At 37.3% G+C, this 26830-nt stretch overlaps 1 long non-coding RNA gene across 2 annotated transcripts; it reads right to left on the minus strand.

Annotated features, from left to right (window-relative positions):
- Positions 1 to 1571: 1571 nt before the first annotated feature.
- LOC121395398 lies at positions 1572 to 26830 on the minus strand. Of its 2 annotated transcripts, none has more exons than XR_005962455.1 (6): positions 26726 to 26830; positions 8698 to 8916; positions 5732 to 5798; positions 4451 to 4561; positions 2271 to 2375; positions 1572 to 1611 (listed from the first exon to the last, which is right to left on the minus strand). It is a non-coding gene; the product is annotated as an uncharacterized LOC121395398 (long non-coding RNA). The 2 variants fall into 2 exon arrangements; XR_005962454.1 differs by having other exon boundaries at positions 5694 to 5798.

Here is a 26830-nt window from a genome sequence, read left to right on the forward strand (position 1 = left end):
GATATCCCAGAATTGCAAGGCCTGTTCACTTTGAAATAGTGAAATAGCAATAGATCATTTAAAATGACTATGGGGAGCTCTACCTTTCCGTTTAACGTTTAAGTTAACGTTTGCTATGTTATATAATGTTATTCTAACTTTTCAATTGGTCTTCATTATTTATTTATTTATTTTTTGATATTTTTTTTTAATTATTTGGCTTCTTCTTTTGACTCTTACCAGCTTTTAAATGGGGGTCAGTGACCTCATGTAAAAAACAAATGCTCTGTTAAGCTACAAATGTATTGTTATTGCTACTTTTTACTCTTCAGCTTTCTATTTCTCCTATTCATATTCTAGTCTCTTATTCATATCAATGCATGGTCGCTAGGGTAATCTGGACCCTAGAAACCAGATTGCTGAAACTGCAAGCTGGAGAGCTGCAAAATAAAAAGCTAAATAACTCAAACACACAAATAATAAAAAATAAAAACACAAATAATAAAAAATGCAAACCCAATTCAAATTGTCTTAGAATACTGATCACTAAAAACTGTTCACGGCCCATTTAACATATTTTATTAATTGTTTCCCATTTTGCTTTGAATGTAGGATCATCTATGTAGAGGAGGTTTTAAAGATAATTAACATAATAAAGGCATATACAAATATTAATAAAATGTACTTCTTGAACATGTTCTTATTTAGCACTCAGAATAAGGCTCAACCTTTCTTCCTATCATTTATTATAGACAATAGAGTATCATATCTATTGCTGACCTGAACCACTAGAGGGAGAGTTGACTGCCCACCTGTGTATTGTAGTTTGCATTCTTCCATTACAACTGGTTGTGTAAGATTGCATTAAATAGTAGAAACACTGACGAGGAGACAACCCACTACTACCAGGGACTCTGTAGTATAAACAGCTTTCAGTACAGGGATGGGATCCTTTATTCAGAAACACGTTATCCAGAAACCTCAGAATTACATTAAAAAAATGGACTCCATTTTAACCAAATAATTGTAATTATTAAAAATTACTTCCAATTCACTGTAATAATAAAACAGTCCCTTGTACTTGATGCTAACCAAGCTGCATGAATCCATATTGGTGGCAAAACAATCATGAGGTCAATTCAATGTACAAATGATTTTTATCAGACGATAGGAATGGAGATCCAAGTTATGAAAAGATCTTGTATCTGGAAAACCCCAGGTCCCACGTATTCTAGATACTACATCCTATACCTGTTCTTCTCGTTTTAAGATAAAGTGAGTAGTGGTGAGGGAATCTTGGAAACTGGGAATGATGACAAATTCGCAAAAGACATTGAAGTCAATAGGCGCAAATTTTTTATGTGCATCATTTTTTAACTTGCGTTACTTTTTTTCTTAATCCAAATGCATTAAAGTCAATGGCCATTTTTTCTTGCAGTGACCTTTTCGTCCTGGCAACTTTTTTGTCCAAATGCATTAGTCAGTGAGTGGTTTTGCTCATGTTTTTTCTCTCTCCAAATGCACTAAAGGTAATGGCTGTTTTTTTTTCTCTGCGACTTTTTTTTGTCTCTGCGACTTTTTTGTCTTGGTGACCTGAAATTTTTTTCCTGGTGAATTTTTTTCTCAGTTTTGCTAAAAAAAAGAAAACGCAAAAATGCGGAATTTAGCTGCAAATCCATGCCTGCCAAAATAAATTTGCTTGTCATTTACCGTGAATTATAATTAAACAATAGCTGGAGAGCAACAGATTGCAGATATCCATAAATTACTGATATTTAAAATAAAAAAGGACAATAAACAGTGTAACTCCTTAGTGTATAAGAGCTTGTGCTTATCCAATCATAAACAAGTCCTCTTATTTCATCAGATGCCATGTGAATAGATGATATTCCTGAATATAAGTGTTAGAAGCAAAGCCTGTCCCTTTCTCTTCTTTATCTGACTCCTGTGCTAGAACGCTGTTCTCCTCAAACCAAACACCTTACATACTGTATGATCACCAGAACTGAAAAGCAAAAAATCTGGATTCGGTGCATCCCTAATAGATACAGTACATGCATTTCAATCATGTAAAAACTTTTTTAAGTATGTTGGAAAGTTGCTTAGAATGACTTTACTTTCACCATGCAAAATGTTATTTTGCTCATTACTTTCTTGCCCTTTTAATTGAAAAATGTGAAATAAACTGATTTTTAATCACATTATGTAAAAAGAAAACAACCAAAACTATTATGTGGTGTTCATAAAACATTCAGGTATGCAGAATCAAAAAGGTTGGGTGTTACACTGACCTGTTAGCTTTGAAGTTATGCATCCACACAGTCCTTTATCCCCAGCTTTGGTTCCAACATGCTACTCTGTAAATCATTCCCAGATGCATTATCTATTACTGTATCCTGCATCAGTAGAGTCACGGCAAAAAACAATAATAAGCAGGGCTTCATATATATAGTGCTTATTTACAAACAAAAGGCACAATTGCTAGACGTGTCAAGGGACTGAATTATATTTTAACATCAGTTTTTACTTTAATATTTCCATTAATTTTTTAACTTTTTTAACATCTTTGCAAGACCAAGACAACACGCATGCTCAGTTAGGAGGTTAAAGGGGACCAGTCACCCAAAACAATTATTCAAAATCTTATTTTATCAAATTAGTCAAGCAAAATTAACTTTAATTACACTATTTAAATTATTTAGTCTGGAAATTCATAATTATAGCAAGCAGGCAGGTGCCATTTTGTGGACACTGTTATTAAGACAAGCTTTGCATCATCTAAGAATCTTATTGGTGCTCCAGAATGGGGGACCCGTTGTCCATCCCCATACACTGGTTACACAATTAAACAGTGAAGAGTACGGGGGAATGTGGGGAGAGCAGTGACATCTAGGAAGTGCTGAATGGAAAGTGAAAGTATTGTCTGCCCCGCCTCTATGCCTAAGGCATAGAGGAGTGGCAGACAATAGTTGATTGACAGCTAAGATTTTTAAATGAGCTTACAACAGCTATGAATGCTTTAATTAAAAATAGAAATTTAATTCCATGTTTAATTTGAAAAGGACTTTTATTATACACTTTTTGTGTCTGGGTGACAGGTCCACTTTAAGCTTAGACATCATCATAAATTATAAAAAACAGCTCAAGTCAAATATTATCTGCCATAGAAGTCAATACAGCAAGACTGATTAATAATCAGACTGCAGAGTGCACTGGGTCTGCAGATGCAAATCTCTACACAGTCGCCGGCTGCTTTATAGGGAAACAAACAAAGCTGCTCAAGGTCAGGAATTAAGGTGTGGGTTTGAAACTATGATTGTTTCCCTGCAGAGCAGAAAGGGGCCGTCCAGAGTTTTTTTATCTTCAGCTGTCAGAGCAAGTAAAACGAAGGGGGAATTTCACTACATATAGTCAAGTTTATTATAAAAACGATACACATTTTTTAATTAAAGTATATTTGAGATATATTTCTTTTTCATTAAAGAACGTAAAAATGGGATTTTATTTTTTTCCTTTACATCTCCTTTAAGGAGAAGGTTCCCCTAGCACTCTGCACCAATACACTACTTACTTTTTACAGATTGGTTTTACAGATTGGATTTACATATTATGTGAAAAGTGCAATATTGCCGAGATTCTTGGATAAACATTTTGATTAGTAACTTGACAATGCTCTTCTCAGTTTATCTACAGTTAGTAAAAGAGACCCACTGATTGTGGTGTGGCCATTTTTCTGCTGTGGCTGATATGTTTTCTGTTGGCTATGTTTTATCTAATGACAAATTACATTTATTTCGCATGCATAAGCAGTACATAACATACAATAACAATAATGATGAGCTCAAATGTATGTTACATTATATGGAAAAGTGATTCAGCGCATTGTACTTCAGGCTTAATTCACAAACACATATTTGATAGTTACAACTCCATAAAATACCTAGGGATTTTCATTCTTATGTTTGTGAAACAAGCAAACGAGACAGTTCTTCCTGTGGACTTCTGAACATGCATTAACCTGCAGGGGGGAACTTCAATGTACTCATTGTTTTAGCCCATTAATTTAACAGTCCCAAGCTACCTGCAGTGGGTGCCCTGAGGCTCATCTTGGCTTCATTGTATGAGTTCTTGAGTTGAACCTCCACCTCCATGTGTGTCCCCTACAGGTGTCCTGAGCATGTTCCTAGCTTTGATCTTTACTGATGAATGAGTGATTCAGGTGAGTGATCAAACTGATATTTAACATTTAACTGTCCTATGAAAATGCAGATATTGTATAAAATAATGCAGTACAAAAACCAACAAATCGTAGGTTGAACAACTATTTAAAACAGGGGATCTTTCTCTCCCACAACATGTCTTGCTCTTAGCCTCTCCACCTGTTGTCTGTTTATCTATTGAGAATATTCAGTGCATAACCTATAAGATACACATTATAAAGAAAACATTTTGGGAAATTCATTTTATTTACCCTTCAGGATGCACTCTTAGTTTGTGTTCAGCCTGTTTTCAAGATTGATGATAGCATCATGATTTGACGATGGATGAACTATTGACATAAAGCCTTATATTTCTAGCAGCCCTGTTTGGAGAGGAACACAATAAAAATAAAGAGTGTTTTTGTTAATAGTGAAACCATTCAGTGCCAAGTCTTTCTTGGAGCTGGCAGTGCCAAGGATATGCTTTTGCAGTCTATAATTCAGTGTAAATCAGTCTTTGGTTTGAAACTGTTAATAAGATTTCAGGTTTATAAAAGTATAATATACCCAATAATTAATGTTTACTTGCAGAATAAGACATGTGCAAACAATGCAGTGGCCCTATTTACAATCTACAGGGCAGCGCAAAACATCGAACAAGGCTGCTCACCATTAGTGATGGGCGAATTTATTCGGCAGGCATGGATTTGCCGCAAATTTGCGAATTGCAACTCTGTTTTGATGCCCATTGACTTCAATGCTGTTTCGCAATTTTTTTCAGGGTTTCGCGAATTTTTCGGTGAATCGAAATGGGACAGATTCAGCCATCACTACACACCATTAACCATGGTTAAAAACACCATACGGATGTGGTGTGAAGTGTGCAAATCACACACAACACACTATGAGGCAGATTTAAATTATTTTGCATTCCTAATTTTTTTTCCGAATCACTGGAAAAATCACAGCAAATGGGAAAATGAAAGGAGTAGTTCACCCTTAAATTAATTTTTGGTCAGTGACCTTTACTTGAAAGCTGGAAAGAGGCAAAAGAGAGGAAAATAATTGAAAAACCAAAACAAATAAACTGAAAAGTGGGTAGGAATAAGACATTCTTTAATATACTAAAAATGAACTTAGAGGCAAAGTATCCCATTAATCTGTTCCAGCTGTAAAGTCCAGGGTTCCCTTTTGTGCACCAATCTAGGTACTTTTTTTTTGCACCATCTACATTGTGTGGAATTTGAAGGCAAGTAAGTGAATGACCACGCCTCACCCTTGAAGATGCAGATGCAATTTAACAAAGGCACATACTGCATTGTAGCATCGGACACTGGGATTCCATAGGAATATATGCATCATAGTGGGAAAAATGCTGTTTTTTTCTAACTCTATTGGGTTAACCCATTTTTTTCTGGCAGTGAAGAGGTTAAATGGTATCTGATCCCTGAGCCTTTACTTCCCTGTTTGAAGATTGCTTTAAATTATTCATATTTCAAGGAACTGTGAATTCACCTTTTGTCCGGAGCAGCACCTTTTAACCCCACACTGACCTCTGCTCAGGCATCAACACTCCCGAAAAGCTTATGTTTCACTTGGTCCAGTTTCATATGAAAAATCCTGGATAAAGGAAAGGGGGGGATGGAAATGGAAAGTTTAGACAAGATTGCATAAATATATAATGTTTGTTCAAACCTAAAGCGTATGCAGCACATTGTTAAAGGTGGAGGTAGGTGATCTATTGCTGGAACATGTTACAGTATGCCTGGTGGCTCACTCATTATGGACAATTTGCGTAGTTGATTGGGTAATGGAATGCAAGCAGGAAGGCAGCTCCTGAGTTTTTGTAGAAGCCTTCCAATGATGGCCCAAGCATTATTTGGCCATTACTCGTGACAGGTGGATCTTGGCCAAAAAAATTAGCATCCTTTTTTGGGCCTCAATCAACAATCTTTACACAGGAAGAAATATGCTGGAAGAACAAATGCCTGGTGTGCAATAAGACTTAGATGCAAAAGGTTACACCAAGCAGCCTGTAGTTATTTAAAAGGGGAGCAAATATACTTAGGCTTTGCATGCTACATACTGTATATATATATATATATATATATATATATATATATATATATATATATATATATATATATATATATATATATATATATATATATATATATATATATATATATATATATATATTTAATATAAAAATGCAAGTACCATTATCACATACCTCTGGAACCTTTTTACACTCAGTTCTATCTTTGATACAAGTAAACTCTTGTTGCAGAACTTTAAATTTAGTATGCCTCAAACTTTGATTCTAGGATTATAGCAGTTATTATAGTCCTGCAACGTCCGACTCCTTACCCTAAAATAGCCAATTGCATTTGTAGCTCAAATCACTAATGTTACAAATTGGATACCCTTCTATCAGAAGACTTGGTAGCACAGATCTAACTGTTAGGACCTCCTGCGTTAATCTACTTAATTATACCGCAGGCAAATTAAAATTCTACCATGCTGGAAAAGGATTACCACCAAAGATCATTTGTTCTCTCCTCAGGGTTCCCATCCCCGAGGTCATTCCTGAATACCAGTTCTTTGTTATTTGACCTAAGGTAGGACTAATGTAAACCCCCAACATTAGACCAATAATGACCTGCCACTCACACAGGTTAACCATTGCTCTCTACAGAGATGTCTGTGTGAATCTCTATATAAGGTGGTCTGGCTCAAGACCATGGGCTGGATACAACCCTCCAAGTGATAGTTTTAGCATCAACCTGTCTATGGGCTTCATAGACTTCTCTGAATGACATAAATGTATAATATAGCTAAAGTGACCCATTTATTGAAAACGTTGGACATCAATGAGTCTAGATCTCACTTTGAAGAAGGTTATCAGATGATTTTACATTTAAATAAATGCACAGCATCACACAGTATCAGTCTATTACAGTATCAGTGCAGAAGCAGAACAAAAAGAAGCAATGCCACCTTCTAAGAAAGTACCCCAAAATAAGGAGAATTTATTTTGGGGGGCACAGATTCAACCTTGTACAAAGGTAATGTTGTTAGTGCATGTATTTTCTTTTTCTGTGTAATAATAAAACAGTACCTTGCACTTGATCCAAACTAAGATATAATTAATCCTTATTGGAAGCAAAAATCAGCCTATTGAGTTTATTTAATGATTACATTATTTTCTAGTAGACTTAAGGAAAGATCTGCTATCCAGAAAACCCTGGGTCTCGAGCATTCTGGATAACAGGTCCCATACCATACCTTTATACAGTATTTATTTGTATTACAGTATTACAGGCTTTATTTGTAGATTTAAAGGAAAGAGCTCTAATTTCCTGAAAGATTCCTTATCCGGAAAACCCCAGGTCCCGTTCATTCTGAATAACAGGTCTCATACCTGTAATATTAAAGCAGTAGCTTGTACTTGATGGTAAGTAAGCTGCATTCATCCATACTTGCGGCAAACCAATCATATTGGGTTTATTTCATGGTACAGTAATTTTTAGCAGTTTATGGTAAGGTGATCCAAATTACAGAAATACCCCTTTACAAGAAAGGCCCAGGTCCCAAGCATTATAGATAATAGAGCCATTAAAATCTGTGGGGACTGCACATTACAATTTCAGAACTGCGATGTATGATTTTTTTTTTATTATTTATGGAAAACTGAAATATTTAAATAGCAGAAAGTAATGCAGGGATCTAAAAAAAATTAGCAATTAGAGATGAACCTATTCATGATATTTTTAAAACACAGCCAGAAATGATTAAACCCATTGCCACATGCAACAGATTACATTTTAAATGGGAACTCCACAAAAGCATAACAAGCTTTTTGAAAAGTAAACATTATTTCAAGCAACTTTGCAATATACATCAATTAAAAAAAGTTCCCTAATCAATTAAAAAAAGTTCCCTAATTCTGCTGATCTTTCTGACTACTTTACAGAGCTGGCTGACTACTGTTACTTTGTATCAACAGCCATCTGTCCTTACACTGCATCCTCCAAACCCCACTATTCCCTGCACACTGTAACAGTATGTCTTTCTTCGCACACTGTAACCCCTCAATGCGCCTTAGATTTGTCTGGTAATAAGTTTTTTTCCACCTGTTTTATTGGATGCAGAAATTGCTACTTCAACACCATCAATAAAAGATACAAGAATTAAGTATTGAAAAAAAAGCAGAACACAATCAGTGTCGGACTGGCCCACAGGGATACCAGGAAAACTCCGGTGGGCCCAGAGTGGGCCCTCATGCTGCTAAACTTTTGGCCTATTTCATGGTCATTCCCTATTCTATGAGAAAAAAAGAGGCTAAATAGGTGTAATTATAGATTATAGTATGTAAAGAAAAGAGACTAGGAGAATAGAGGCTGAGTGAGGAGAGGAAGAAAATAGTACTGAGGGTGGGCCCCTGGTCTGAGGTTTTTTGGTGGGCCCCTGGTGTCCCAGTCCGACACTGAACACAATTACTGCACTGTGTACAAACCTGAAATAGGCAGGGTGTCTTGCGAAGAGGTATGGGGCTCTTCTGTAATAACAGCATTCTGGGATTCTTGATTCCCATCCAAAGAGCCTTCCATCACTTCTGCCATAACTTCTGCTGTACTTTCTGTAAGGTTGATAGCAGAATCCTGTTGCTGTCCATCCTCACTTGGTTGTCCTCTGTTTCTTTTCTTGGCAAGAAGTCTTGCTTTCTTGATTTGTTCTATGTAAAGACGGAATGATAAGCAGATATGAAAATGTAGCTACGTCACACCGAACGGAATTGCCCAGCATGAAGGTTTAGATACCATAACAAGGACACAATAACAAAGTACCACAACATTTCTTAAAATTTTACTTACGTTTCTTTATTATTCTGTGAACAATACTTAGTTTGTCTTTCTCCCTCAGTTTTAGGTCTGACTAGCACTTTTCTCTGACCAGCGCTTTAGTTCGGAGCTCTCCAAATTTACTGTTCAGACCTTCAACAACCTTAGTAAGTATGCCATCTTTTCTGCTGTTGGCATGCTGATATACAGCTTTTCTACAGTCATAATCATGTTTTTCAAGAACCTGCACCATGTAGACCATTTCAGCACAGGTCATAGCTGTAGCCCTCCTTCTCTCTTGCTCCATGGCCACAAGACAGCAAACTGGTGCTTGTAACCATCAATGTGACGTCTTTTCTGGGAGTGCTGTTGCCAATGCAATTGCATGTGCTGCTCTGTATTTGGCATTCATATATACTGGACTCATTTTAAAATCAAAACAAAATGTTATCAAATATAGAGGACAGTGAGGCTCCGTGCACATGATACCTCGGGGTACGCTCTTTTGAATACCTAGTGCGTTCGTTCGTTTCAAAACCTAGTTTCCATTTAAGCAAGGACGTAATTTCTGTGAACTTCATTTAACATACGTCACTACTGTTTCGGGATGTTTTCTGTACGATTTTATGTCGGTAAAATAATGGACAGCACATCGTCCAACTTGTCATTTCTCCGACTTTAATCCAACAATGTAAACCTTTACGTTAGTTTCAGGTCGTGGCTTTGCTACGAACGATCGCCCTCTGAACTGTCGTCGGATAGCACACAAAATCTTTGCGTCTATGGCCAGCTTTAGGGAGCTGTTCATTAAGCCTCAAATTTTTTTAGTCGAGTTTTTAAGGGAAAAATTTGAATTGTTAGTGGAAAACAAAACTTACATTTTTCGAGGTTTAATATGCTTCAAATTTGCTAAAAAGCCAAACCTGAAAATACTCGAGCTAAAACCTATTGAAGTCATGTAGAAGTGAATGGCAGATGTCCCTTTTACAATCGGACAATGTTTCTTGCCTTCGTGATCTTTGTGAGTTTCAGACATTTTGACACTGGTTTTCATTTCAAGAATCCAAAAAATTTATGTTTTTCGTCCGACAGTTGGAAAAAGTCACAATATTCGAATTGTCCCACGATTTTTTCAAGACTTTTTGTTCAATTTTCGTTCAGATTGTTTTGTAAATGAAGCCAAATTGTGGTTGCAAATTTTGAGTTTTAATAAATACCCCCCTAAATGTCTGACTTTGATACCTGCCCCTTTCATCAGTAAAGAAATCATGGTAAGCCTACTGTTTTCTGATTTCTGCACACTTACACCGTCCCTCCTTTCAATGATATTTTCTTTTTAAGCACATTAATAAACACAGAAAAACCATGCTGAAAAGGTCCATTATGGTATTGCTGACTTGACATTACATCCCACTGTTATAGGAGGTAAAATCAGACCTGGATTCGTGGAAAGGCCACCACGGCCCGGGTCTAGGGCTGCAGGATTTTAGGGGGGCGGCATGCTGCCCAACCACACCCACATTTCTTCAAAAACACTGGGGATGCGCTGGAGATACAATCATTTTTTAAATTTCCCATGCGCCAATCCCCATAATTGATGGACGAATTTGCGGCGAATTCCTGCAATTTGCCGTTGGTGAATTTCCGCGATTTTCGCGAGCATTTTTTCCAGGCTGGAAGCAGTAAGCAGGGAAATTACTGTTGCCTGCTTTAAAACAGCTCATCCAGTAGATTTCTATTACAATATGGCAACTTTCCTGTCTGTACCTGTACAATGGGCCCCTTCCCATTAGATTATTCCAGGCAGTGGACATATTTAAAACAATAAATGTATTTAAATGGAATTTGTGCCATGAGTTGCAGACGGAAGACAATTATGCCCACTAAGCCTTGTTTTTGTGAATGATCACGCCTTCACTAAAGGCTGATGACCATAACTGATAGTTAAGTGGAATAAGCATGAATGCTTGTCACACCTTAGTAAATAACCCCCCTATGCAGCAGCCTCACTCTCCCCACGCCCTCCACCACACACACACATACACATTGCTGAGCAGTCTCCAGCAGATAATTCATGCTCTTTTACGGTGATCATTTTCATGTTCGACAGATTGGTGATTGTGACTTTTTTTTTCTTTCTTCCTAAAGAACTCAAAATCAAGACAAGAAAAAAAAAACCATAACATAAGAAGTGCAATTTTTTTCTGCAATACTCTCGAAAAAAATGTTTCACGGGGGGATTGGAAAGGCGAAATTTTTTCTCATCCAAATGGATTGCAATTTCCCCCCATTTAGCACCTGAAGGTAATTAGCTCGCTGAGACTGCCGAGTGAGAACACGTTCATGGTACATTAACTCTCATACATTCTCCAGTTGCAGGGAATTAATAGGAAAGATTAAAGTTTAAAGAGAGCAAAATGCCATTACCTCGTGAGCCACCTCTCTCAGCGGCAGTAACTGGTCCTCACTAACCTAAAAGCACCATTGGTTTCACAGGCTTCTGTTTCAGATAATGGCAGCTTGGTCTTATGTCTGATACATAATGCGCTCAAGAAACTGGTCGTTATTCCTATACATGTGTGGAAAATGGCTTATCCGCCAGATATGGAAACAACACTTTCCCGTGTATTAGAGCAGGGATGTCCCGTTCTCTAACCTCACTTTGTTTGTAAACATTGACTCACAGATTCCTTATCAGCTCGTGGGCTATTGGGGACTGCTGGATGGGGGACCTTGTTGTCATCTGTAATGGACAATACAATTACTTTTTGTCTGAACATTTCTAAATCTTGTGGGTTCACTGCTTCATTGCATTAAATAGTGTGTTAAAGCTCTAATACAAGGCATAGCAAATAGCCTCCGCAGGTGATTTTAAGTGACACTTTTTAAGCTGGAAATTTGTCTCTGTAAAATGCACTACCCCACAAGTCACTCCAAGTGCAAGACAGGTAAATATGGGGTGGTGGCATTTGGGTTGCTGCCTTAGGCAGCAGTAGACCCAGAATCACCCATTTTCTTGTATAATGTGCAAAGTACATTGCAAAGATGCAAGAGAATCTTTTTAAAGGGGGTTGTTCATCTTTCAATTAACTTCTAGTATGATGCAAAGACTAATATTCTGAGACAATTTGTAATTGGTTTCCATTTTTTATCATTTGCAGTTTTTTGGAGTTATTTCGTATTTTTATTCAGCAGCTCTCCAGTTGGAAATTTCAGCAATTTGTTTGTTAGGGTCATAATTACCCTAGCAACTAGTGATGGGTGAATTTATTTGCCAGACATGGATTCACTGCAAATTTCTACATTTCGCCAGCTGCGAATAGTTTAGCGAAACTGCTCTGAAAATTAGCCAGCAGAAATTTTGACGCTCGTGTAAAAATTGTCACGCGTCGAAATAATCTTGATGCCCATTGCCTTCAATGCGTTTCGTGAATTTTTCGCTGTTCCGTCAATTTTTTCGGGGTTTCGTGAATTTTACAGTGAAGCAAAATGGGACAGATTCGCCCATTGCTACTAGCAACCATGCATTTATTTAAATAACAGACTGTTATATAAATAGGCAAGGGTCTGAATATGAGATTCAATGTTGATAAATGTAAAGTCATGCACCTGGGATGTAAAAATATCCAAGCCACTTATACCCTTAATGGGACTGCACTAGGCAAATCCATTATGGAAAAGGACCTTGGAGTCCTTGTAGATGATAAACTTGGCTGTAGCAAGCAATGCCAGTCAGCAGCATCAAGGGCAAATAAGGTCTTGACCTGTATTGAAAGGGGCATAGAGTCATGGGAGGAGGGGGTCATTCTTCCACTGTATAGAGCACTTGTAAGGCCCCATCTAGAATATGCCGTACAGTTTTGGTCTCCATCAATCAAACAGAACATTATTGTATTAGAGAGGGTACAGAGAAGGACAACTAAGCTGGTAAAAGGTATGGAAAATCTTAGCTATGAGGAAAGACTGGCCAAATTGGGGATGTTCACGCTGGAGAAGAGGCACTTAAGGGGAGATATGATAACTATGTATAAATATATAAGGGGATCATATAATAACCTCTCTAATGCTTTATTTACCAGTAGGTCCTTCCAGCTGACACGAGGTCACCCATTCCGATTAGAAGAAAAGAAGTTCCGCCTAAATATTCGGAAGGGGTTTTTTACAGTGAGAGCTGTGAAGATGTGGAATTCTCTCCCTGAATCAGTTGTACAGGCTGATACATTAGATAGCTTTAAGAAGGGGTTGGATAGCTTTTTAGCAAGTGAGGGAACACAGGGTTATGGCTGATAGCTTATAGTCCAAGTTGATCCAGGGACTAGTCCGATTGCCATTATGGAGTCAGGAAGGAATTTTCCCCCTCTAAGGCAAATTGGAGAGGCTTCAGATGGGTTTTTTTTTGCCTTCCTCTGGATCAACTGGCAGATAGGTAGTTAATATAAAAAAAAAAGGTTGAACTCGATGGACATGTGTCTTTTTTCAACCTTACTTACTATGTTACTATGTATGACTAGAAAGATAAGTGAGTAGCAATAACAATACATTTGTAGCCTTACAGAACATTTGAAAAAAAGGCAAATAATTAAAAAGACTATAAAAAATATATAATGAAGACCAATTGAAAAATTGCTTAGAATTGGCCATTCTATAACATACTAAAAGTTAACGTAACATTTGCTTACAGGGATCTCTTTGTGTGTTTTGCCTACACCTGCAAATATCATAACATTGAGAAAACCAAACTGCAAACTCATTTTGCATGGGATTTATTGGAATTCTGAAGAAAAGACTGCATTGTGGGTAAAAATGCCTGCCAATTTATGTGCATTCTAACACTTTGTTCTTTGCATTTGCCTTTTTTAAATCTGCCCTATAATGTCTTAGTCCATCATTTCTAAGAAATATTATATTTGTTATCTCTAATACTGTCATTAGTGATGGGTGAATTTGGGGCATTTTGCTTTGCCTAAAAATTTGCGAATTTCGTGAAAAATTAGTTTTTGACGCCGGCGTCCTTTTTTTTTTGACGCCGGTGAATTTTCGCTGTGGTTTTACGAATTTATTCGCCGGCGGCAAATTGCGGGAATTCCCCACAAATTCGCCCATCACTAACCGTCATTAATGCTTTTTAAGGCTTTCTTTACCCAAGTCAGCGCTGGGGGCCTGGGTTCAATTCTAGCTAGGGCACTATCTGCAAAGAGTTTGTATGTTCTCTCTGTGCTTTCGTGTGGGTTTCATCGCAAACTCTAAAAACAGACAGGTTAATTGGCTCCTGATTAAAATGATACTAGTGTGTGTGCATGTGATGTGACTTTAGACTGTAAGCTCCAATGGGGCAGGGACTGATGTATTTTATAATCTCGGTAAAGATCTGCAGAATATGTTGGCGTTACATAAATAAAGGGTAATGATAATAAAGCTTCACTGATCACCACGGACTAGGGGAAGGTTTTCTCTGACAACTGATAAAAAATGTCTGTAGACTCCAGAGCTGATCATAAACATTCTACAGCGAACAACGGAACTTCTATTTCAAATCTTTACATATACAGGATAAAGATGAATGCTTTATCATTTCAAAGTTTTTGTGTGTACAGTTTTCTTTAATGAAAGGAATTCTTGATTGTGGCATTATTTAGAATTCCACGAACCATTTACAAACCATTTCTAACATACTGTATATGTATTGCAATATATTTTTACAGGCATATTCAGAAACAAATTATACAAAAAAACTCCAAAATACAGGAAGGCCATATCCCAAAGTGTCCATTTTAATCAAACAATTTCTACATTTAAATGTTTTCCTTTTGGTCTGTAATAATAAACCAGTTGATGGTGACAAAGCTGCATGAATTCATATTAATGATAAATGGTCGAATGAATCCATATTGGGGTTATTGGGGCGTATATAAATGATTTTGAAAGTTAAGACTTTCATTAATTTCTGAAAGATCCCTTCTCCAGAAAACCCCTGGTCCCAAGAATTCCACATAATAGATCCTATTCTTGTATTCATAAATGTGTCTCCTTCCTAGTTTATCTTATATACCTTTCACATAAAAATATAGTTACATATAAATGCATAGCTTATTAATATACAGGTATGGGATCTGTTATCCAGAATGCTCAGGACCTGGGGTTTTCCGGATAATAGATATTTTTGTAATTTGGATCTTCATACCTTAAATCTACTAAAAAATCATGTAAACAGCCAGATCAATTAAGGGTTGAATAGTAAATTCGATTCAAATTAGAATTTTCAATTTTTTTTTTGGTGTCAAAATTCACACATTCAAATTTTAATCACCCTATTCAAATGTAAATTTGAATGTGAGATTTAGCACCTCTCGACCATGGAAACAGTCATATTATTATCGAATATTCGCCACCTAAAACCTACCGAGTTCATTTACAAGTCAATGGCAGAGGTCCATTGACCCATTTGGAGAATAGCCTTCCTGACATTTTTTTTTCTGAGAAAAACTTGATTCATACAAATCGAATACGATTCGATCGAATATTAGACATTCAAATTTTTGTTAAATAACCTCCCCGTCAAATTGTATATTCAAATTTATTAGAGAAAAAAAAATTCAACCTTTGATAAATGGGCCACCCCATAAACCCAATTGGCTGGTTATGCTTCCAATAAGGATTAATTATATCTGTTTGAATACAAGGTACTGTTTTATTACAGAGAAAAAGGGAATTCATTCGAAAGATTTGGATTATTTGGATGAAATGTGTTCTATGGGAAAGGACCTTTCCGTAATTCGGAGCTTTCTGGATAACGGGTTTACGAAATAATGGGTCCTATACCTGTATATAAATATTTAAGGAATCGCTATATGGCTTAACACTGCCTAGGCACTCTTCTTAGTCGCCAAAAAAAGCATTATTTATGGCCACTGACCACATTTTTCTTAGTCAGAAGTGTGTCATTTCATAAAGGCTAAAATAGTGTCAGAGAGTAGGCAAGAAATATATATACATATACAGTATATATATTTATAATTGTTCTAAAAGAACCCGCACTCTTCCTCCAAAAATGAATAATGGGTGCTGTGGTCAAATATAATATACAACCTTCAGAATGGACCCACACTCCAAAAAACATCACTCATGATATGATTGTTTGATCACAAGAATTTTTTGGAATACGGGTCCATTCTGAAGGTTATATATATGTATATATATATCATACCCAAAAAGTTTTATTAGTGGAATTTTTTTGGGTATAGTCTATGTTAAACATTGATCACCAAGGTGATTATTCTATTTTGGTGCATGTCTTCTATAATATATATATATATTAATATCAAATACCCAACGTTTCGGTCCACATTTTCATCCTTGAAAAAGGAGCTAAACGTTGGGTATTTGATACTATGCAACAATAAAATTACCAAGTTTTTTAAAGGGAGTGCTGGTCTGAAGATAATTGATACATACACAATTACCATTAACAGCAGCTTTGGAGTGCGGATACTCATTGGAAAGTAAATATATATATATATATATATATATATATATATATATATGTATGTATATATATATATATATATATATATATATATATATATATATATATATACATGGCTAGGTGTGTTGGGTATTTTTAGATGTGTTACTATAAGAATTCAGTCCATATACAACATTAAGGAAACATTGTTGTACAAGTGTTGTGGTCATTTCGGAGGCAGATGATCCTGTGTCCTTTATGCCTATGTTTATGATGCTTGGAGCAGCTTCATTCTGCTTACATTTGACATATCTATAGCTGTTGTATTAAACGGCTGTATTACTATTTCCAGAACAGCTTTAGATTCAAGCAGTATATTAGATAATATAAAATGTCCCTTTGAAGCAAAATAATAAAAGCTGACAATAAAAGACAAAATAAGAAGAAATAGTGGATACACAGCAGTTTTGCTGAAATTTCACAACTTTCCCATCGGAAAACGCAAAAAAAGGATGAAGTAAAGTTTAGACAAGCTTCTGTATCTAAAGATCTGTCTGTTGCTTTAGCTTTTCAGAAAGATTGAGAGTGAGAGAGAAAAAAAAGAAAGAAAGAGCAGGCGAGAGAGAGAGAGAGAGATGAAATTGAGACATGGAAGAATTTATAGCCCAGAAAATTCCATTCTGCTATCTGATTCAAAAAGTCCAGTCCCCCCAGCTTCGGAAAATCTATTTTCCACATTTTAATACCCTGCAGAACAGTCCTCATAACTCATCCGAGTGTGTTAAGCACAGTTTTATTAGATCTGAAACAAATTTTGGTGGGGAGATACTATAGGTCATTAACCATGGAGTAATTTTATCCTTGTTTCCCTAATGATGCCATAATGGCGAGCGAATTTCTTAACTAAAGACCAAAGAACATTTTGAAGGTCAGTTTCATCTGTGAGCTCCTTCATGCGCTTCTCAGAGAAGATTGGAAAACTCGCAGATTTTTTGAAGAGTCATTAATAATGTGGAAGCTGAAAGCGTTCTCTTATTTGCCTTCTTGCTTTTTACCTTTTAATTTTATACCGCTTTATTCCTTTTTTTTAACTCTCTTCTCGAGTTGTCCTCATTTTGTTGGATAGGAAATGGACCATTTTTGCTCTCCCTTCTTTTTGAGTTTATTTTTTTTCCTGAGAGTGGACATACATATACATTGAATAATACTTCATGCAATCAATGTGTACAGTTACAAATAAAGCAACATTAGGGGGCAGATTTATCAAGGGTCGAATTTCGAAGTGGAAAATACTTCGAAATTCGACCATCGAATAGAATCCTCCGACATTCGAATTCGAAGTCAGAGGATTTTATTCATTGTGCGATCATATTACGATCGTAGTACGATCGTACAATCGTACTTCGAATATAAAAAACGTAGAAAATTGCTCTGAAAGGTCCCCATAGGCTAACATAGCACATCGGCTGGTTTAAGTTGGCGAAGTATTGAAGTTGACGTTTTTTTAAAGAGACAGTACTTTGATTATCAAATGGTCGAATAGTTGAACGATTTACACTTCGAATCGAAGTCGAAGTAAATTCAAAGTCGTAGTATCCTATTCGATGGTCGAAGTATTCAGAAAATTACTTCTAAATTCGAACCTTTTGTACTTCGAAAATTCACTCGAACCTAAATCTGCCCCTAGATGAATAATCACTAAGCATCATAGAAACATCAACAGCTGATCCTGCTACTTATAGGCATTTTATGGTGAAGGTGCCCAAGCTTTTTATTGGACAGAGGTGTTTATCAAAACCAGGGTCGGACTGGCCCGGCGGGAAACCGGGAAAAAACCCGGTGGGCCCCGACCCGTCATGGGCCCCCGCCGGGCCAGACCCCAATCGTGTTATGTAAAATAAATAAAAAAACCGGAGCGCCGCGCCGTCTGCGCATGCGCGCCAGCACCGCACTGTCTGCGCATGCGCGCCAGCATCGCACCGTCTGCGCATGCGCACTGCACAGAAGGAAGGGAGCGCACTGCAGGGTAAGGTGCGGCGCAGCAAGGGGGGCCCTGGACAGAAGTCCCGGTGGGCCCCGGGCCCCCCAGTCCGACACTGATCAAAACTCTGCAGAATGATGAGTGATGGATTTTGACAAGTGCACCATAGCCCCCTAAGAATTCTAAATTATCAAGTGAATGTAATCAAATCTATTTAAGCATATTGTCTTATCCCACATAACATTGTAGCATTGTAGGAGCAGCAGTAGGGGAAGTTGTGCAACCTTCTATTTAGGCTAGCAGGGTCAGATCATGGTTGGTTGCAACAGCAAGACAGGGCAGTAATTAGGGTGTTCCAATATAATGCTTGCAAAATGTATGGGGCAGCAGTCATGCAGCATTATTTGTTCTCCATATTGATGTTTGGTTCGATACTGACTTTAAGGAGAGGGGAGTATTTATATTGCATTATGTAGTAACGGTAGATGCATTAAGCATGTTGCAACAGGAGCATGACTTGACTAATAAGAAGATACCACTGGGATTTAAACCTATGTTTTAGCATGAAATTCAGAGACACAGGCAGATTATTGAAAGCAGAAGTTTGCCTACACATTGGGCCTATTCTAAGAATATTTTCAAATGGGCTTAATTTTATATTAATTATAAATCGTCCTATTCTTTCTCTCCACGTCTCCTCGACTGAAAATTATCTTTGTTTGTTGGTGTATATGTGGTGCAGAATATCATTAAAACAACCTCTACTTAAACCCCTACCATTTCTGCTTGGCAGATATAGAAGTTTCATTGGGACTAAGTCACTAAAGGGCGAATTTTCACCTGTGAAGGCTACACCACATTTTGCGCCACTTCATTAGGCACAAATTTGCTACACTAACACTAAAATGCGGAGTTTGGTCTTGGCAGCCGAACGCTGGTGAAGTTTTGCTAGCATTAATTCGTCAGTTTGAGCATTTCATAGGGAGCTTGCGCTAACGGAAGTTTCTGCCTAGCAAAACTTTGTTAGTACACTTGCACTTAAGTCAATTTGAATAGGGCGGGTACATACAGTTTAGGTCATATATATGTCTTTATTAGTGATGTTTCTGCAAATGCCACTTATTATTAAAAATGTTCAAGGAAGCAAAATTAAGACAAAAGAGATCAGCCCTAAAAATAAGCCCACCCTAAAACAATTGTGCCATGCCCCTCAAATGGTAAAAACATGTTAAAACAAAAATTTGTAATTGTTACAACAAGACAATCCCGCTTTAAAATTTGAAAAAGTGTTTTTTTTATCATTTTAATAACAGGATATGATGTCACTGACATAAGATTGAGGATGGTGTAGGCTCATTTTATCAGTTCGCCTGGCGAAGGAAACTCTGGTGAAAGAGGTAACGTTCTGCAGTTTAGTGAATTTGCGGAGTACCGATCATTTGTCTGAGCGAAAATTCCCCTGACAATAGGGTGCGAAACTGCACTAGCGACAGTCTCTTTCACTAGCAAATTGTCCTCTACGCCTGCTAGTAAATTGAGGGTACATAATTCTATATGTAACATATAATATCTATACTTTCAGTGCACACAGAGCTGGATATGCAATATTATATGCTTCATGGCACTTTCAACTTTGCTTCTGTTTTGTCTTAAATAGCCATTGTATTTTCTCATTCGTAAAATTATTATCACCATGATTCCTTTCAATTATGTCTATTCAGGATGGTCTTGGAAGAAGATTTTGAATGCAGTACAAACCACATTCTGTATGTGCATTTAATTAAATATAAACTTATTACAACATATTGAAGTGAAAGATCTTCGCGTAGTCAGGATCTGGACATAAGCATAAACATGTGCAAATTATTTCTAAAGACACAATTGATGCAGTTAAGGGAACATTTCAATGTATTATTGTTAAGTACAAGGGCAAAAGACAGAAATTACTAAACCATTACTGAAGACAGAACCACCAGTTGTTATAGTCATATGCTGTAACCTGGATGCTGCATGTTCCACAAAAGAGCATACTTGGTAATTCACAAATTGAGAGTAATGCATTTAGAAGTGAAGTGCAAAAAAGTGCAACAAAAGGAACAGGAAAATCAACTCTGTGTGAAGGAGCAGGTGAACCAGTGTATAAGGTGGTTACTCACAAGACAACCTACAGACTTACAAAAGGCAAATACAATGGGGATCTGGAAATAATAGAAAAATGGCAGAGGCGATTTGGATGGGGGTACTATTGATGTCAGGGAGGACAAGTAGGGGCAAATTCATCAAGGATCGAATATTGAGGGTTAATTAACCCTCGATATTCGACTGGGAATTAAAATACTTCGACTTCGAATATTGAAGTCGAAGGATTTTGCCCAAATAGTTCAATCGAACGATCAAAGGAATAATCGTTCAATCGAACGATTAAATCCTTCGAATCGAACAAAGGATTTTAATCCAACGATCGAAGGATTATCCTTCGACCAAAAAAACTTAGCCAAGCATGTGGGGACCTTCCCCATAGACTAACATTGGGTTCGGTAGCTTTTAGGTGGCGAACTAGGGGGTCGAAGTTTTTTCTTAAAGAGACAGTACTTCGACTATCGAATGGTCGAATAGTCGAGCGATTTTTACTAGGAATCCTTCGATTCTAAGTCATAGTCGTAGTAGAAGGTCGAAGTAGCCCATTCGATGGTCAAAGTAGCCCAAGAAAAACTTAGAAATTCAAAGTTTTTTACCTTCAAATCCTTCATTCGAAGTTAGTGAATCGGCCCCTATTTGTTGGTTGTCAGTTTTATTATTATAAGTGTAGTAGTAGAAACCACTGGGTAGCTCCAAAGAAGAAATAAGGTGCAACAATAAAACACCCATAGACTCTAATTTAGTTTGCTACAAAAATGTTCCTTTTGTCATGTGACAAAGGCCTGGGTCTGGATGGCATTCATCCCAGGGTACTAAATAAGCTTTGCTCTGTGATTGCCAGACCTCTAAATATGGTGCTTGTTTTGGCTTGCCGTGAAAAATGGGCTAAACCGAGTGTGAGAAAAGCATTAAAACTAATTGAGACAGAAATATATAAAAAAAATACTTACTACTAAAGTATATTCTAAAGTGATTACATTGAAAATAGTAAAAGATGGATTTTAAAGAGCACAGATCCTCCAAAGAAATCATGTGAAATAAAGAAATAGGAATAATTTCAACTTAGACCCAATTATAATGGAAGTAATTGTGCAGAATAAGCATAAAAGTAAATTAAAATGTTAGGACACTTGGGGTAAAGTAATTCATCTTATCTTTTATTGTCAAAAAACCTTATCAACTGTCAGTTGCTTATCATCATGGAAGGCACTGAGCTATAATATTCATACTAGTTCTAGAAAGCATTTCTCTAAGAGTAAATTGAAGAACTGTTAAGGTCAACAAAGTAGTAAGCATATTGTCTGAGAGCATGAAAAAAAGAGTAAAAGAGTAATAAGATCTTTCTAAACTTCAGTTGTTATTATTATTGTTAATTATTTATTATATCTTTTGTTTGCAAAAGCAGATGGTGTGTTCGTACATGCTATTATAAGGATCACATCCCGTTTTAAAAATAGCTGCTGGTAATTCAAGGAGATAGAAGGGTTCCTTACACACAAACACACACACACTTCTATGGGATTATTAAAGGCGTATGAACTTTCACTTTCACCCTTTGATATATACACCTTTATTTCATGCTTCAGACTGTGGTGATCTCTAACTTCACTCTTTGATAAATATACCCCCAAGACTTAATCAAGACCATAGTTTCAATAAAATTACAAATTTAAATAGATACAATTCAAGAACACCCAATCCCATGCAATTAGCCTGGTCATGTGAACATGTAAACTATCCATAATGTTAAGTTCATTCACCATTTCAATGAACTGAGCCTCTGTACCACACCACACGGCAATCATATAATCGAAATGAAAGAAAAGAAATCTATCACCAAATTTAGGCATGATGTATTGCTTTTCATACTGGTGCATGTACAGATACAGGCATAGGATGGTGCCATGGGCCGCACCCATCGTCATGCCGACACCTGTAAATAATAATTAATCAATAATGTTCAAATAATGTTCAAATCGAAAAATAATTAAAATATAGGATGAACTTAAGCAAATCCAATACAAAGTTAATAGGAGGATCCAGACCTACTTTCCCACCTGGACCAGTAGCTCTCTTTTGCCCATGACTGACCAGATCAGGAAGAGGGAAGTATGCGCCGGAGCGTTGCGATGTTCAGCGCCGGTAGGAAGGTCCTTTTGTTTATCCACCACTGGCATTGAAAATGTGGGGCCTAACCTTTAGCAAGCATTCCTCTGCAAGCTGCAATTGATAAAAAGTACTCTGAAATACTCTATAAACCCTATCTCTCAGGGTGTGTGTGTGATATGCTGTCTCAGGTGGCAGCAGCCTCAGCATTGCTCCTGGAAACATATGCTGCCAGATGGCTTGTCTTTGATAAGTAAATATGAACAAAATAGCATGTACATCTGCTTTTTGCATGCATGTATTGAAGCATTTTCTACCCCATAATCAATATTTTGGGGGATATCTCAGTTTTTTATTAAAGCAAAGTCAACAAAACTCCCATGCACGAATTGAATTCATTTATTAATAATTCTTCCTAAAAAAGTCAGTGTAAAAACATCGGAACAAAATCAAGCTTCAATTTGAATCGTATCATTGACGCTCTAAAAACTCGCCGTTATCAAAATGTCTCTTCGAAAACTCGACTTTTTTGGATTATCGGATGGAAACCCAGACTTCATTGTATTAACCAGCGCAGATCACAATGTCAAGAAACAACTGTAGGTACATCTGCCATTGACTTCTACATGAACTCCTTGGAGCAATAAATAGGAGAACCTATTAGGGACACGCCATCGCTCTTGGAAGAAGCCTTTTTGGCCCAACTAGTGATGGCCGAATTTATTCGCCAGGCGCGAATTTGCGGCGAATTTGCGCGTTTCGCCGGCAGCGAATAAATTCGCAAAATGCCCGCGAAAATCCGTGGCAAAAATTCGCCGGCGTCAAAAACGGGCGCCGGCATCAAAAACTAGACGCCGGCGCCGTTCCGCGAATTTTTTGCCGTTCCGCGAATTTCGTGCGAAATTCATGAATTTTTCGGCGAAGTGGCGCAAATTCGCCCATCACTAGGTGCAACCCATCAGCGGTGACGGTGGATGCGGAAGCAAATGGAAAAAGACACGTGCAGTAACTATTGCACGAAAATTCTGTAATTTTATATGCGATTTTAAAAAGAATTTGTGATTTTATTTATTATATTTATTTCCTTATTAAAACATAAAAACGCTATGTTCTTTTTTATTACCACAGAGGAGATTGTTGAAGATGACCCGGTAACCTTTGACAGGGATTGAAAAGTGAGATACAATACATGTGACTATGTTCAAAATCATCGCTGGTAGAAATGCAGGTATCAACCATATTTTATAAAATGGTCCCTTTTTCATTATGTTTGATGCATGTTTGGTAATAAAGCTTTGAATCACTTTGATGTAACTAAAAGTTTACATTTTGGTTTTGATACACTGATAAGAGTGAATGTGGTAACACTAAAATATAAAGTGGTGTGTGTTTTATGAGAACTCTAGATTATATATATTTTCTTGTTTAATTCTCTAATCTCAATTTTGAGGTGCATTCAGTGACATCCTTTTGAACTGAGGACCCTAAATCGTCACTGGACTTAGGGGGTAACACTTTGGGGGAAATTTACAAAAGGGCGAAATTTCACCATGGAGCTAGACTCTGGCGCAACTTTGCACTCCAACGACAGGCGAATTTTTGGTCTGGTGAAAGAGCTTTACTACGCAAATTCACTAACTTTTTTATTTTACTGACCGTTACCTCTATCGCCAGACTTGCCTTCGCCACCTCAGACCAGGCGAAGTGCAATAGAGTAGATAGGAGTTCCTCAAAAAAAGTTGAAAATTTTTCTAAGTCCCAAAAAACACTGGCGTTTTTTCCTATTTAAAGGGTGATAGACTGAAAAAGATCGTAAATTTTTTTTTTGGGTACCCTCCTTCCCCCCTACATTTGATAACATATGGCTCCTAAACTATACTGTGGGCACATGTGTAGGGCAATATAACAACTATATATAATTGTATTAAGGTTCCCTGACCTTGTGTAGTGTAATGTATTTACTGCAGCATATTTGTCCATTGTACTTTAACTGCATGTCGTATGCTAATTAGTGAGCGCTAGCCTAACTTCGAACTGCTGAGCGTTTGGTACCCTGTGCATAATTTTGGATCTTCATGAATTAGCGTTGTCCAGTCGAATTTACGCCTGGAGAAGTGTTGCGATGTTTGTGAAGCCAGCGCTGTCGAATTTTCGTGAATTTGCCCCTTAGTTTGAATTTGATTCTACATGACCTCGACAGGTTTGAGATGGAAAGAATTTTTAGAAGCTGCTGAAATGTTTTGCACGTCTCTAACTAAGGTGGTCTTGCTAAAATATCTGTGGAGAACAAAACAGCAACAATTTAATATTCCGTACACTCATACTGACTGCTTAAAAAAGAATTTGACAAGTGCAGTCAAGCTTTCTGGTTAAAGCTACCATACCGTCTTCAACTAAAAAACAACTATTAGACCCAAGAGACAACTCTATTCAGGGATGAAAGTATCTTAATTAAGAACATATTCCAAATAATTTACTCAATTATTTCCAATCTATAACTAACTACAAAGACACCCCAAAATGCTTGTTTGATAAGGATGCCACCTGGTACAGTCTACCTGCCTTGCCAGCCACTTGTAGAAACAATGTTGCATGGGCACATAAAAACAGGCAGCCAGAACGCTATAGGGATGCATCAAATCCACTATTTTGGGATTCAGCCGAATCCTTCATGAAAGATTCGGCCAAATCCCAAACCGAATCCACATCCCAATTTTGCATATGCAAAGTAGTTCCAGGAAGAGTTAAAAAGGCTTTTGCTTCCTTGTTTGTGTGACCAAAAGTCACATGACTTTAAGGATTTGGATTTAGTTGGCACTTGGATTCAGCCAAATCTAAATCCTGCTGAAAAAGGCCAAATCCTGGCTGAATCCAGAACCCAATTCAAGATTTGATGCATTTTACCTAGCTAATTGCTTCTTAAACCAGCCAATTGCTGCTCCCAGGAGTCAGAACTGAGAATAGACACCCTTTGCTATATAGCATGCTCACCACCCTTGTAGCTTCTCTCCACAATCCTCAAATCTACTCAACTTCTATCTCCAGTCATCTAGCAATCTAGATATGACTGCATTGCAGATTCCTAGCTCCATCAACACTGCTGCCCCTGAGTACAGGTACAATGACCCATTAATATTATTCTTTAGAATGTCCACAAATGTCTTAAAATTAGTACTTTGAAATTATTAATTTTTTTGTTCTGCAGTAGTGATGAGTGAATCTGTCCCATTTTCACTTCATTGAAAAATTTGCGAAACTGCAGAAAAATTTGCGAAACTCCTATCCACTAGGCTACAACTGCTTTTTAAATAGAAAAAAGGGCTCCCATGTTGCCAATTTCTTAAAAACGTCTGTGATTGTTTACATTATCTATGGTCGACTGCTAATGGTATGTACAACTACACTATGGGGCAGATTTACTCAAGGGCGAAGTGGCGGACGCTAGCATCAACTCGCTAACATTACCTCCCACAGGGACATCGCCAATTTAATAATGGGAGCAGGCATCACTTCTCTAGCAAAAGAGATAGATGCTATCGATTATTCGCATTCTATTGCCAGGCGACAATTTGCTCTGGCGAATGGACCAGGGGGGCCCAGGAGGTATAGGGGCCCCATGAGGCCCTAATTCATATACAGTTTCAATAAATATTGGTAAAACCAGTCAACTGCTAAAAAATTTGGGGGCCTGAAAAATAATTTGCTGTGGGGCCCAGTAATATCTAGTTACACCACTGGTTACCTCTTTCACTAGACTTGCCTTCGCCAGCTCAGACCAGGCATAATGTACTGGAGTGCAGAGATCTTCCTCAGTCTTCTGCTACTTACATCATATTTTTTAGTGGAAAAAGTCCAAAACTTACATCATATTTTTTAGTGGAAAAAGTCCAAAAACGCTGGCGTCTTTTCCTTTTTCCAGAATGATAGCCTGCAAAAGTCCTTAAATTTTTTTTTGGGTAACCGGGTTCCCCCATACATTTTCTAACATATGGAACATAGGGGCAAATTCACTAACCTGCAGAAAGTCGCCAGCGACCGCTTCGCTTACATCGCCACATTTCTCCAGGCGAAATTTTTTTTTTCCAGCTTTCAGATGGGGGTCGTTGACCCCATCTAGCTC

This window comes from Xenopus laevis, chromosome 7L (genome assembly GCF_017654675.1).
Source record: "Xenopus laevis strain J_2021 chromosome 7L, Xenopus_laevis_v10.1, whole genome shotgun sequence".
Taxonomy (NCBI): Eukaryota; Metazoa; Chordata; class Amphibia; order Anura; family Pipidae; genus Xenopus; species Xenopus laevis.